The sequence below is a fragment of the Cibotium barometz genome, chromosome 5 (assembly GCF_041138505.1).
Source record: "Cibotium barometz isolate CiBa-2024 chromosome 5, ASM4113850v1, whole genome shotgun sequence".
NCBI lineage: Eukaryota > Viridiplantae > Streptophyta > Polypodiopsida > Cyatheales > Cibotiaceae > Cibotium > Cibotium barometz.
In genome coordinates, this window is record NC_141050.1 from 21,897,011 (window position 1) to 21,910,285 (window position 13,275).

At 38.5% G+C, this 13,275-nt stretch overlaps 1 non-coding gene across 1 annotated transcript; it reads left to right on the top strand.

The window, feature by feature from the left end:
* Window positions 1-4,973: 4,973 nt before the first annotated feature.
* On the top strand, window positions 4,974-5,046 carry TRNAA-AGC (transfer RNA alanine (anticodon AGC)). Its single transcript has one exon. It is a non-coding gene; the product is annotated as a tRNA-Ala (tRNA).
* The last annotated feature ends 8,229 nt before the right edge of the window (window positions 5,047-13,275 follow it).

The following is a 13,275-nucleotide window of genomic DNA, read 5'->3' on the forward strand; positions in this document are numbered from 1 at the left end:
AAATTGCCCCGAACGCATTTAGAATACGAACGGTCAAAAAATTTCGGAATTCCAATGGTTTTTTCGAAATACGGAAAGCCAAAAGTTTTGGAAAAATGAAAAGATAAAAAAAAATCGGAATGTGAAAGGTCAAAGGTTTCCGGAATACGGAAGGTCAAAAGTTTTTCCGGAATTCGGAAAGCCAAAAGGTTTCAGGAAAACGGAAAGCCAAAGGTTTTCCGGAAGATGAAAAGCCAAAAAGTTTCAAGAAGAAATTTTCAGAGATTTTTTTCAAGGCCCTAGGTAGAGTGTAGCAACATAACTCTACATGATAGAGAAAAAATATAATGAAACTAAAAGGGATTATATGTTGCACATGAAAACATAATGTGCATTGTGAGGACCAAGAGAAGCTCAATGATGCATAAATAAAACAATGTTTCCTCATGGGATTGAATAGAAACACTTTGTAAATATCACGGGAGTGAGACTTTTCAGAATATCTTATCATGGCAGTGAATCCAATTAATTATGTGTGATGCATGGTAATGAATGATTTCCATTTGTTATAATTATTTTGTGAGTGATTCCAAAGTAATTGGTGAACTAACATTGTGGACTATGTTGAGTATAGATCATGAGTTCGAGACGACCAAGGTGGACATTGGACGAGATTATCTAGCCAAGCACATGTGTGCTAAATATTTAATTTTGTATGGTTTGGCCCATTGTACATATATTGGGCAAGGTTTATTTTTGATGAGATGCTTTAAAAGCATTGGACTAAGGTTTAATTTTGTAAAAGCCCAATTTTGGAAAAGCTGTGCTATTTATGGCTCCAAGGGCTAAATTTATTAATATGATTTAAATACCACATGTGGGAGTGGAGCCACACACGTCGGGGGAGAGATTGCACCCAGTCTTGTGTTCTTTGATCTTTCATGCTCTTGATTTATGCTATGATGTTATGGTTAATTTCTTTTATTATTTAATTTTGTGGAATAATCTAATCTCCATGTACCATGGTCATGTAACAACAAACCTCTTTATAGTCTCAAATCTGGATTCTTTTAATCAATGTCAAAATTAAAGAATCAATTCGTTGTTGAGATAGCAACATAATGGAGGATAATTGTGGAATAAAATTTTCCTCATCTAAACCAATGGAGGTAGGGTCCAAAATGTTCCTCATTTAAACTAATGGAGGCAAGGTCCAAAATGTCTATTATAGGATTCTATACCACCTTGATTAAAAACTTTAGAAAGAAACTCTAAAAAGGGCCAATCAAACACATTCCACTTGTGGATAAAATGTGTTATATACATTGCCATCACTACCACCTTGACTCACATTATTCATATCTTAGGCTAGTATGTCTATACTATGATACATTATAAAATTAAAGGTCATGACACATCGTAGTGTTTGCTTTCATGTTTGCTTTCATGTACAACATTTATACATTATAAAATCACAGGTCATGACACATTGTAGTGTCTCACTTCATGTACAACAATTATGCAAACGTCATCTCAACCCCATCTCATCAATGTTAACCATTTCCTTGTTAGAAATGATCTCATCAATGTTGAGAAGTAGTTCTCTTAAGTCGTGCAACTTTGTTAAATGTTCATTCATGAATCCCATCTCTTGTATTTTCTTATTATCAAGTTGCCTTTTGAGAAAAACAACTCATGCATCATTTTTAGCATAATACATAGTCTCTAAAGTGTCCCACGAAAGTTTAGAAGTTTTGTAAAAATAGATATGCAAAGCAATAGATCTTTTGACTGACAAAATAATTAATGCCAAAGCTTATGCATTATTACAATCCCATCTTCTATGATCAACAGTAATTTGAGGAGCATAGATATGGGTTTGTGGCCTTGACCCCACTAAGGAATAGCAAGAACAATTGTGCCAGAGTAGGTAGCTCATCACCACCACTGACAAGTCCCCAAATAAACCCTTGGTACTAAGGACATTTTTTACCATGAAACTCTAGAGGGAGTAATTTGACCTATCTAACTTGTCTTCTTTTAGAAGAATACTAAACAAATTGAATGGGTTAGTGGCCATACCTGACTCTACTGTTGAAGCTGAGAAAGTTAGGAAAGTCGCTAGATGATAATGATGAATGTGTCAATCTACTGAAAATCTATAGTTAAATTAGATGATTAAAGTCTGTAGTTGAATCAAACGATTGAAGTCTATAGTTGAAACTAGACTCAAACGATTGAAGTTTGGTTGAATTGGAAAATTGAAGTCCTGGATCAGACGATTGAAGTCCTAGATCGGACGATTGAAGTCCAGGATTGGACGAGTAAAGTTCTGTAATAGAATCGAGCGATTGAAGAAGTCAAATCACCAATTGAAAAAGTTAAATCGTTGATTGAAGAAGGTAAATCACCAAAAAAAGAGATAAATTATTGATCAAAAAGGTGGAATTATCGATTGTTGAAAGATTGAATTGGATAATTAGTCATATCACCAATTGAACTGGTCTTGAATCACACGATTGACTCGTGTAAAATCCCATGATTTATGCAGTTGAATGGGCTAATTATAAAAGTTAGACCACCGATCGAATTGGGCCTGCTCGGTGATTATAAAAGTTGGATCGGACGATTAAATTAAGCCTAGTCGCGCTGGCGACGATTGTAAAAGTTGGAGAGATTAGGCGATTAAGCTAAACCTAGTCGATGATTGTAGAAGTTATCTACCATATGTCAAGATCTAGTGAAGTGGTGATGCACAATTGATGGAGCCGATGACAAACATCAATTTTGGATAGCACCGGACACTATAGCACGGTGAAGACAAACCCTACTATAGAAGATGAGCTATTGGAGGAAGCTGACTATAGAAGATGAGTCGCATGTTTGAGTTGAAGTTAAGTCGGTTGTTGTTAAAGCCAAGTGTCGTGGTAAGTCGCATGTTCGAGTTGAAGTTAAGTCGGTTGTTGTTAAAGCCAAGTGTCGTAGTAAGTCGCATGTTCGAGTTGAAGTTAAGTCGGTTGTTGTTAAAGCCAAGTGTCGTAGTAAGTCGCATGTTCGAGTTGAAGTTAAGTCGGTTGTTGTTGTTAAAGCCAATTGCAAGTGTCGTAGTAAGTCACCAATTACAGTAAGCTAGATGATTGTAGCTCTTGAAGTCATTGACAAAATTGAAAAAGACGCCTATTGCTTCAATCTTGAAAGAAAAACCAGAAACCACCTCCTTCACTATTGGAAGCAGTGAACCACCGACAAGAGCTACGAGCTCCAAGACTCCAAGTAAAGCTTTAATGGAAGCTTGCAAACACCAAAGCGCAATAAGAAGAAACACCACAACTCTGATACCATTGTAAGCTCACAATAATGGAGCTAAGCTCGTGACACACACAATGCTCAATGACAAGAACACAAGGGTGTAGAATGTGAGAGAGGATGGCTAGCTCAAAGGGGAGAGAGATGAAGCTATTTATAAGTACAAAGGAGAAAGTACAAATGAGCAACAACCCTAAATAATGGATGAGGCTACTTTATACTAGTGATCCATAAGGTGTATGTTCACACCTAGATGGGGCCATGGGAAAAAACCCGGTGGGACAAAAGTGCCCATGGCATCAATATATGGTCTCACTTAAATATCTAACAAGAGAGAGAGAGAGAGAGAGAGAGAGAGAGAGAGAGAGAGAGAGAGAGTGAGGTAGGAAGAGGATTAGAGAAAGAAAGAGAGTTAGAGAAAGGTACACACATAGAGAGAGAGAGAGAGAGAGAGAGAGAGAGAGAGAGAGAGAGAGAGAGAGATGACCACTTTGAGAGAAATAGAGAGAGTTAAAGAGAGAGTTAGAAAGAGAGTGAGTGTATGTGTGTGTGAGAGAGAGAGAGAGTTAGAGAGAGAGAGAGAGAGAGAGAGAGAGAGAGAGAGTTGGCTAGTTCGAGAGAGAAATAGAGAAAGTTAGAGAGTTAGAAAGAGAGAGTTAGAGAGAGAGAGAGAGAGAGTTAGAGAGAGAGAGAGTAAGGGAGTTAGAGAGTGAGAGAGCAAGAGAGTTAGAGAGAGATAGGATAGAGAGAGAGGGGGAGAGATAGAGAGAGAATTAATCTTTTTAAAGCTATTTTGTTTTTTTTTTAAATGGGAAAGGTAAAAATGGGGGGGGGGGAAGGAAAGGAGAAGGAAGAGAGAGAGAGAGAGAGAGAGAGAGTAGAATTAGTTTTTAAAAAATGTTTTGTGTTTTGATTTAAAGGGAAAAAATAAAAAAGAGCAAGAGAGAAAGAGAGAGAGAAGGGCAACCTTGCCAAAAGGTGAGTCTGGGCCACTCGTCACTCACCACACGATAAAGTTCAAGTGTTCATAGCAACGATGGAGCGATTGGACAAGGGTGGGGAAGGAATGGGTTGTGCACTTTCTAGCGGGGAGAGGGAGCTTAAGCTCACTTGGATGTGACCATTAAAGTAGATTTGGCATTGAGTTTGAGGAGCATTCAAGAAGTTTGGCATTAATTTGAGTTTTTGAGGGGGATTCTAATTGTATCCTTGGGATAGTTAGGTGGTTTGTTGGATGGCCGATCCTCTTTCTAACTTAAGCATCGAGGTAAATAATTGGAATGGCCAAGGTCTACATTTATGCATTATAAGTGATGGTGTAATGTCATTGGTGTAATGTCATTGGTCACTTTAGAATTGATGGTAATGTCATTGGTCACGTTAGGTTGTCAAATTTCAATGTGGAGCATCTGTAAGGACATCCTTGTATTTGTTGATCCGACACGCTTGTCCAAAGAGGAGTTAGCAAACTAAATCAAGGGAGAAGGAGGGAGAACCGCTCAATGCAGCAATAATTGAAGGTGCACCATTTTTGCAACGTAAAATGGAATTCTGAGAAATGTGCTAATAAGGAGACTATTTGTGGATCGATGTTTTCAGTTAAACGCAATGCGGATCCTATTGAAGAGTTCGACCAATTGTCGAGTTATAAACTCTGTTAATGTAATTTGCACCGATTGGATTGTCCGGGGGATGTAGCTCAGATGGTAGAGCGCTCGCTTAGCATGCGAGAGGTACGGGGATCGATACCCCGCATCTCCAAAACTGTTCAGATATTGCTTGCGTAGTAGTACACAACTGTGTATACTCTCCGTTTTAAACTGCAAAACCCCCACAAACGTAGTTAGTATTTTACAACCCTCCAATGTAGACAACACATACATACTTGCTTGAGAATAAAAGGGTTAAAAGTAAAAGGCACTCTTCATCTTACACAACATGAGCATGTATGGTTGGTATTTCAGTTTAATGGTGCATATTCAAGTTTTGTTAATGGTGCATATTTCATTAATGCCCACGGTATTGTAGCCACCTGTTGGAACACCATCTTCTTGACTGTCCAAGAAGGCATGCGTATTTCTTTCCTCTGCTGCATGGCATGGCCTTGGAAGGAAGTACCTCGCAGACTCACCTTCAATATAGTGATCTCTGAAGAATACCTTTCTTATATCGGAGATGTCTGCGAGCTCAGGAGTCTTCAAGCACTTCCACACGGCACGAGCCTTGCTAGAGTCCATGCCATTACCAGCTTTGGGAATAATCCACTGTGCGCTTGGAAAATATTTGCCACTTCTCATCATCTTTACAAGAGTCACACCCAGTGTGACTGTCCATTTGTTGAGTATGTAATTTTCCATGTACACAAAAGCCCTTTCAAATATATTCACGGGTGTCAGACAAACGCGGTTTTTGAAGTCACCCTAGCCAAACTGCGCATATAGTGTTCGCCCTCTGGAGATCTCCTCAGCACAAACACGTTGTGTGCATGGAAACGAAAGTGAGTTTTGTGCAGATCTTTGAGACAATACCTACCATTCCCTCAACGTATGCATCTTTATCTGGCGTAATGCACGGCACACACATAACAATACGCCCGGTGGTTTATTAACATTCCACATCAAATAGCTCCTAACGGTTTTGCCTACTAATATTATGGACGTTGACAGTATGCGGGCAACCATCAAGAAATGGAGATGGTGCAGAGTTCCACCTTTCTCAAGTGAGAAGACAGCTTGAGTGCATTCGTGATGCACAAACTCAACAAGAGAATCCCAGAGAGAGATGTTGGCATCATCATTTCCAATCCCGATAGTGATAGAGATCTCCATGATTTTCAGATTGTTGCGGCTCGGGAGCTGGGGACTTGCAGCGGGTGGGTCTGTTGGATGGACAACAGCGGACCCACCGTATCCATGCTCTTCTTCCTCTTGGTCGTAGCACAAGACGTTTCAGAACTACCTGCAATTACAAACAAATCTTATGCATGTTCAAAAGACGGAAACATATATAAAATTTCAGAAACACACGCCGACAAATGTACTTGAGGAGTGAGCCTTCCATTTCACAGCTTTTAAGTTTTCCAAGCCCATAGGACCTTTAGGAGGAGTAACAATTTGAGGAGCCGCATTCTCCTTGTTGGAGTCAGACGGGCGATCGCTAGGAGGAGGTTCTCTAGGAAACCGAGAAGGCAACAATGCCTTGGTTCTTCTACGACTACGCTCATGCATGCCGAGAAGTATATGCAACACACACATGAAAATCTGCATATAATACATTTTTTGAAAGACAGTTGCCCTGCAAAGCGTGATAAGAGGAACACATGCACGGAAACCACACCACGTAAAAGCTCCAACCATAACGACGAGGAGGGGAGAAGCTCCACACAGACACCGCAAAATTAGCAGGCCGTTGAACATGCTGATGTGCCACAAAGAGAAGACAACCTCTGCGCAGACATGCGGGCGACTCCAGTTTCACCATGCAACTTCGGATATCAAAAAAGAATATTCCACAATAATTAATACCCCCCGCATAAAAAAACATTTGCGGCACATACTCACCTTGGAATTTTACAAAAAAGCAGTCCATTTTTAGTCAGCATACCTGACCGTTTTCATTCAAAACTCTTGAATTGCAATTGATTTTGTAATAATGCACTATCTGTTTTATATTGCAAAAAACCCTCAAACGTAGACCAAAAAAAAATAGCAGTCTAAAATCAGCACACCTAGTATTTTTTGAGAACAAAAAAGTATTCAACCCTCCAACGTAGACAACATACCACTGACATTCAACCCTCAAATTTAGAGCATTCAAAGGACAAAATTTTATACATTTCAAAAGAAAAACTTAATTTTGAAAAGTTCTTTAATGTGCGTTTCTTAGATAAAAGCAAAGAAAATGTAGAAAATGTTGTTAACATTCTATCCTTTGAATGCAAAGGATCCACCCTTCAAATTTGAGACTTGCCTATATTGATAATAGCAATGTATACCTTGGAATAGATAACATACATGGTAAATAAAACCAATACCTACATTCTGCCATTCAAGTACAATAATAATGAGGACACCCTTCAAATTTGAGACCTGCCTATATTGATATAATAAATAGTTCTATTACCAAACTAGTGTTATATACAAGCTCTGAAATTATCTAGACAGGATCATATCATAAATAAATAGTTCTATTACCAAACTAGTGTTATATACAAGCTCTCTAATTATCTAGATAGGATCATATCATAAATCATGATTCTCCACCCCAATACTTACTCTTATGGTACTATTTTTGATGCTTACAAGAATTTGGTTTTTAAACCTCTCTCCCAGAATTAGGTTGTTGAAAATTCAACAGTGTCATAATTTTCTAAAGCTCTTCTCCTCTCTAACTAAGCTATACTCTTATGGCACTATCTTTGATGCAATCAAGAATCTGTCTTTTTAACCACTTACCAAAATTATGTTGTTAAAAACTTAATCATCATGCTTGGTTCCTTTCTTCTTGCTTATACACTGAGTTCTAGCTTTTTTTCTCTAGTCCATATGGCATCTCCTTGTTTATGTACTTGTTTACAACTAGCTCTTCTATTTATACTTTTTAACTCACATACAAAGGGCTTCAAAGCTTTGAGCTTTGATTTGTGCTTGAAAAATCTATAGGTCATCCGTTTTAACATCTAGAATCCCCAAAATATTAACCCCTTAATTTCAAGAACAACACAATAATTCCATCGTATTAAACTTTTTGACATACGCTAAAGACCTATTTTTTTCTCTAGCACTACTTTCTGCATTTGGATTTCCAATTAGACACTATTACAGGCATGAGTGAGAGGTACCTGGTCTTAGAAATGCACATTCCTAAGCTTTACAAAACATTACTTAGGAACTAAGTAGTGGAAGAAATATATAAAAGTCTTAGCTAGTGTGTTCAAGTAAAGAGGTTACACCTTAGCCTTGGCGAATTAGGTGGCGAATCAGGTGTCTTTCGGTCTTGACTTTTCAAGCTACAAATGAGACTCCCTGATGTGGGTGTCTCATGTTCTCACTCTATTGTCACAGTGGAATGCTCCATGGATAAGGAGAGCTCTCTATGCCTAGATAGAGGTAAAACTTTATGGTGATCCTCTTTCATAAAAGATGAATGGGGAAGAAACTAATGGAAGAGAGAAGCGTACAAGCAAACTGACATGATACAAAAACTATTTCTTCGACTCTTTTTTCTTCTTCTTCAACTCTCATCATGCATCCTGTTTTTCTTCTTCTTCAACTCTCATCATGCATCCTGTTTTTGTGGCACCCCTTGATGAGAGTTTTACATTAACCCTAACAATTGGAAAGCAGTAGGCAGGGCTTGGCATGGCGGTGAGACTTAGAAGCTACATTGGTTCCAAAGACACCGTCGGTCCCATAGAAGGACACAATAAAGGGCTTGTGATAATGCCAATGAGCAGACCGCCATATGATATCAAAGGGTTTTCAAAATCTGGTATCTAGCATGTCCTCGAATGTGACCATCCTATAGCCATGGAAGTATTTAACCATACCATAATGAGCTATCTACTCTTATGTGCTTTTCTCTACCATAGAGTGCTTGAGCAAGTTATTACTTTTATGTGCTTTGGCTCCTTTAGAGTACTTGAACAAGTCACTACTTTTATGTGCTTTAGAGTAATTGAGCAAGTCACTCCTTTTATGTGCTTTTTTCAACTTTAGAATGCTTAGCAAGTCACCACTTTTATGTCCTTTGATTGCTTTAGAGTACTTAAACAAGTCACTCCTTTTATGTGCTTTTTTCAACTTTAGAATGCTTAGCAAGTCACTACTTTTATGTCCTTTGATTGCTTTAGAGTACTTAAACAAGTCACTACTCTTATGTTCTTTTGACTGCTTTAGAGTACTCGAGCAAGTCACTACTTTTATGTACTTTTGTCTACTTTTAGGTGCTTCTAAATGCTATAGGGTACTTTTAGGTTCTTTTGACTGGTTAGAAGTGCTTTAAAGCAGTTGAGAAGTGCCTGGATTTGGATGGATTTGATAGCACTTTACTACTTGCAAGCAATAGTAAGTGATTGCCTTTTGGTGCTTTGCAGTAGTAAGTAGTACAAAAGTTAATGGTTTATTTAATGTCTTCATGTGCTTACCTATGTTTTGTAGGAACAAATTGCCAAATTGGAGAGGGAGTCGAAGGAAGCACAATCTCAGTGCTTATTTGTTGGTGGTTACTTTCACAAATTCAAAATGGGTATAATTACTACTTGGTTCCTCAGCCTCCGGAAGCACCACCAACTGAAATGGACATAGTTTTATTTTTAGGATATTGTGTAGCATGCAGCTTCTCTTTGTATAAAACATGTTCTTGGGGTGTACATCCTACCCTATACCCAATAGTACCACCCTCTTTGCTTTGTAAGCATGTGTAGCACAAGAGTCTTGTGTGCATAATCCACCCTACAAAAATTAAGATGGTGGCTAAACATGGTGCTGCACAGGAATATTGGAGTGAAACCAAATTGAAGTAAGAGTTTGAAGGAACCCACTACTTCAATGATGAGACATATGATAATGTCTACTTGTTAAACCCATGCTGAGTGCATAATACTTCTCTTAGAATGTTTCATGAGTTTGAAATTCCTTTACATAAGTAATGGGGAGATCTCTCAGAAAAAATCTTGCCATAAGCCACAAGTGCATCTTAGCCCCATTCACAGTGATGGTAAACCTGCAAGGAACTTGATTGGTAGACGAGATTTAGATGAAGACTTTCTCGATGTGGGCTTCTAAATTCAATTGGCATGTAGTGTAAAAGGTGATTTTATGCATATGAAATTGAAGCATGTGTGTAGATTCCTCTCCCATACCCTTGTAGACTAGGTAGAGGAAGCTTTTTAGTTGGGGGGTGATGTGGATGTCATTGGTGTCAATGACAAGGAACATAATGCTCAAGAGGAGATTCCGAAGACTGTAGATAATGATAATGATAACAATCTCAACATGAATGCACTAAATGAGGCTGCTAATATAAGTGTGGTGATAGTAACATAGCCTACATCATTGCAAAACACTAAGAAGGATGGCACAATGGTACTTGCAGCAAAAGGTGGTGACACTATAACCCTAGACCAATTGGCAAAGATGGTGTCAAAGAAGAGAAAGGTCAGCAAAACTATGAGTAACAATCTTGATACCGGTACGTATGAGCCATAGTCCAAATTAAGAAAGGAAGGTGGAGTAATATTTCCATTGCTTTACAAGTTTGCAACAAAAGAAAGAGATATGGAACGTTAGAGTAACACACAACACTAGCACTAAAGAGAGAAGGAAATCTTAGCCAAAAGTACACCAATTGTTAGACACATTATTCTCCCTAAGAAAAGAAGGTGGAGTAATATTTCCATAGCTTTGTAGGTTCGCAACAAAAAAAAGGGAGATGGAACATCAGAGTAACATGCAACACTAGAAGTGAAGAGAAAAGGAAAAGCCTAGCCAAAAGTACACCACTTGCTATCCACACTTTCCTCACCTCCAACCATTCTAAGCCCTAATTATGCAAAAAGTTGTAATTTTGTGTGTGCATACAAGAAGTTACAATTTTGTGTATTCGTTGTATTATGTTGCCACATCACTTGTCCATATGGAGGATTTTTGTGTAACACAATGTTGATTATAATGAAAACTTAGTTTTGGTTAAGTTTTAACTGTTCACTTTCATGTTAGAGTCCCATGTTACCTTGTGCATTCGAATATGCATGATATTGTACTTGTTGCTCAAGAGTATGTTTCTCTTGTAATGTGGAAAACCCTAATAATGTGGAAAATCCCATTGAGGTGCCTATGACCCTTGACAATAATGCAAAGCCCAAGGATGTGTTTGAGGAGTTGCCATAACTTGGCAAGGCACAGATGCTCGATGACCAAGTTGTGCCCAATGAGGTGCTAAAGACGAGCACTCAAAGCTCGATGATGTGACCAATGAGGTCCCAATCCTCGAAATGTATGGATATTGAGAAGGCACACATCGTATTATGAGAAGAGAACACATCACTTCAAGTGAAACACATAGTCAAATTGATATTAATGTAAACAAGCTTAGAAAGGTAGCTACAGCTCAAAGGGAAAGCTTATAAAGGTAGCTATAACTTTATGGTTCTCACTAAGTGTGAGTACAATAGAGCAATGAACTGGTTATGAAGGAGGTGATATTAATCCTTGTGAACTTTTCCATAGAAATATCCCCCTTAACCACATATAAGCATGCTGCAATAACATTGCCCCATGAATCTTCTTCGGCCTTGCTCATTTGATGCTTTACAGTGCATTTGAGTATGTAAAAATATTCACCTTCTTTATTACCTTTGTCTCATCAGCATTCACAACAAAGTTCTCCTATGCATAGGGCATCACTTAAAGCATCAGGGTGACCTCCATATGTGGGCTCAACAATGCCCTCTTAAGCTTCCATCTGATGATTCATCATCACCGAAGGGAACTAGGGTATGATACCCCCAACTCTCCACAAATTCTTGAAGCGCAAAAGCAAGATAGGATTTTGCATTTTAATGCACAAGTATCTATTGCTAAATATCCATTCAGAGTGCATCAGCAGGCATGGTCCCCGTACATGCTTGTAGTCCCACTTCACACTTCTCTACACATTACCCTGTTTTATCTCCAAAAAGACTCTGCTTAGCTCCTTTTTGTTAGATGAGCTTGCAACATGGACTTTATCATAGAAATGGGCCCTTAAAAATTCCACCATGTCACGGTTGCTGTGCACACTTCAAAGAAGCACCAGCTAGCTTCAATTGCTCATGTGTGAGTGCCCTCTGCCCCATCATGATCCCCCTTCCCATGGCATGGAAAAAAAAATCCACTCCATCTGTAGCCGTGATAATCTCACCAACGAAGTAAAATTATCTCTTTGCTTTGAATTGGGATGTAGCATCATCAGACCACACCCAATGTCACTTCAGTTTAATCCCTTGATCTTTCAACCGCCTATCATGTTGGAGAAAGAAATGTTGGACATAAAATGTGAACCGATATGGTGACGTGGTTTGAATACTAGTGCATTGATTGGATCTCATTTTGCTCTTTAAAACAAATAATTCTCCATGATGTCAATGACCAAGACTATGGTATCACTTGGAAACCTTGAAAAACATTCCTTGAAATGTTGAGCTTTCCACCTACTCTATAGATGAAGTAATGCCTTATAAATATGTTGATGTGGGCTTTGAACAAGGAAAGTAGATCCATGCATGCCAGCTTCTTCACAATAATATCCATGCATGCCAACTTCTTCACAATAATATCCTTCCTTCTCTTGTTGTTCCCCTCATCATCGGCTTGTCGATCTCGATGTCCTTAAAAACCTTAATGGAGACCTATAAATCCTTCTCGTTATTCTCTCATGAAAAATAACACCATCATTTTAATGCCACACTAGCCACACGTTCCTATTAAACGTTTATGTGAAAAACATGGACGCAACATGCTGGGGAGATAGTACGTATTTTCCCAAATTTTTGTGACACTCTTGTATAGCACGTTCAATAGTTGTGTAGCGAAGTGCCCCTAAGTCCCCACATACAAAACAAGTACATGTGCATACTGGCCCATGGATCCCAAAGTGCCAATGGTGCATTTGATTGACTGCATCCTTGAGAAACATCATCTGCACATGTGCAACACACTAACAAGTATACTAATCTCTCAGCTTGCGCATAAAATATGGCTTTAGGCCCTCAAAACATTGTGTACAAAGATCTCCATCTTTGAATATAGCACTCTTGGAATCTTCTGTAGAGGTCAACATGCCAAAACAATAGGAAGCATGATGATGAAGGTCAATTTGTATAGAACTTCAAAGCAATTAAAACCACTGACAACAACAAGTGAAGCACTCTCGCCACTTAGAAGTAATATATTGCTTTAAAGTAGTTAAAAAGCATTGATATTTAGTGAAGCAATATCACCTAAAAGGAAT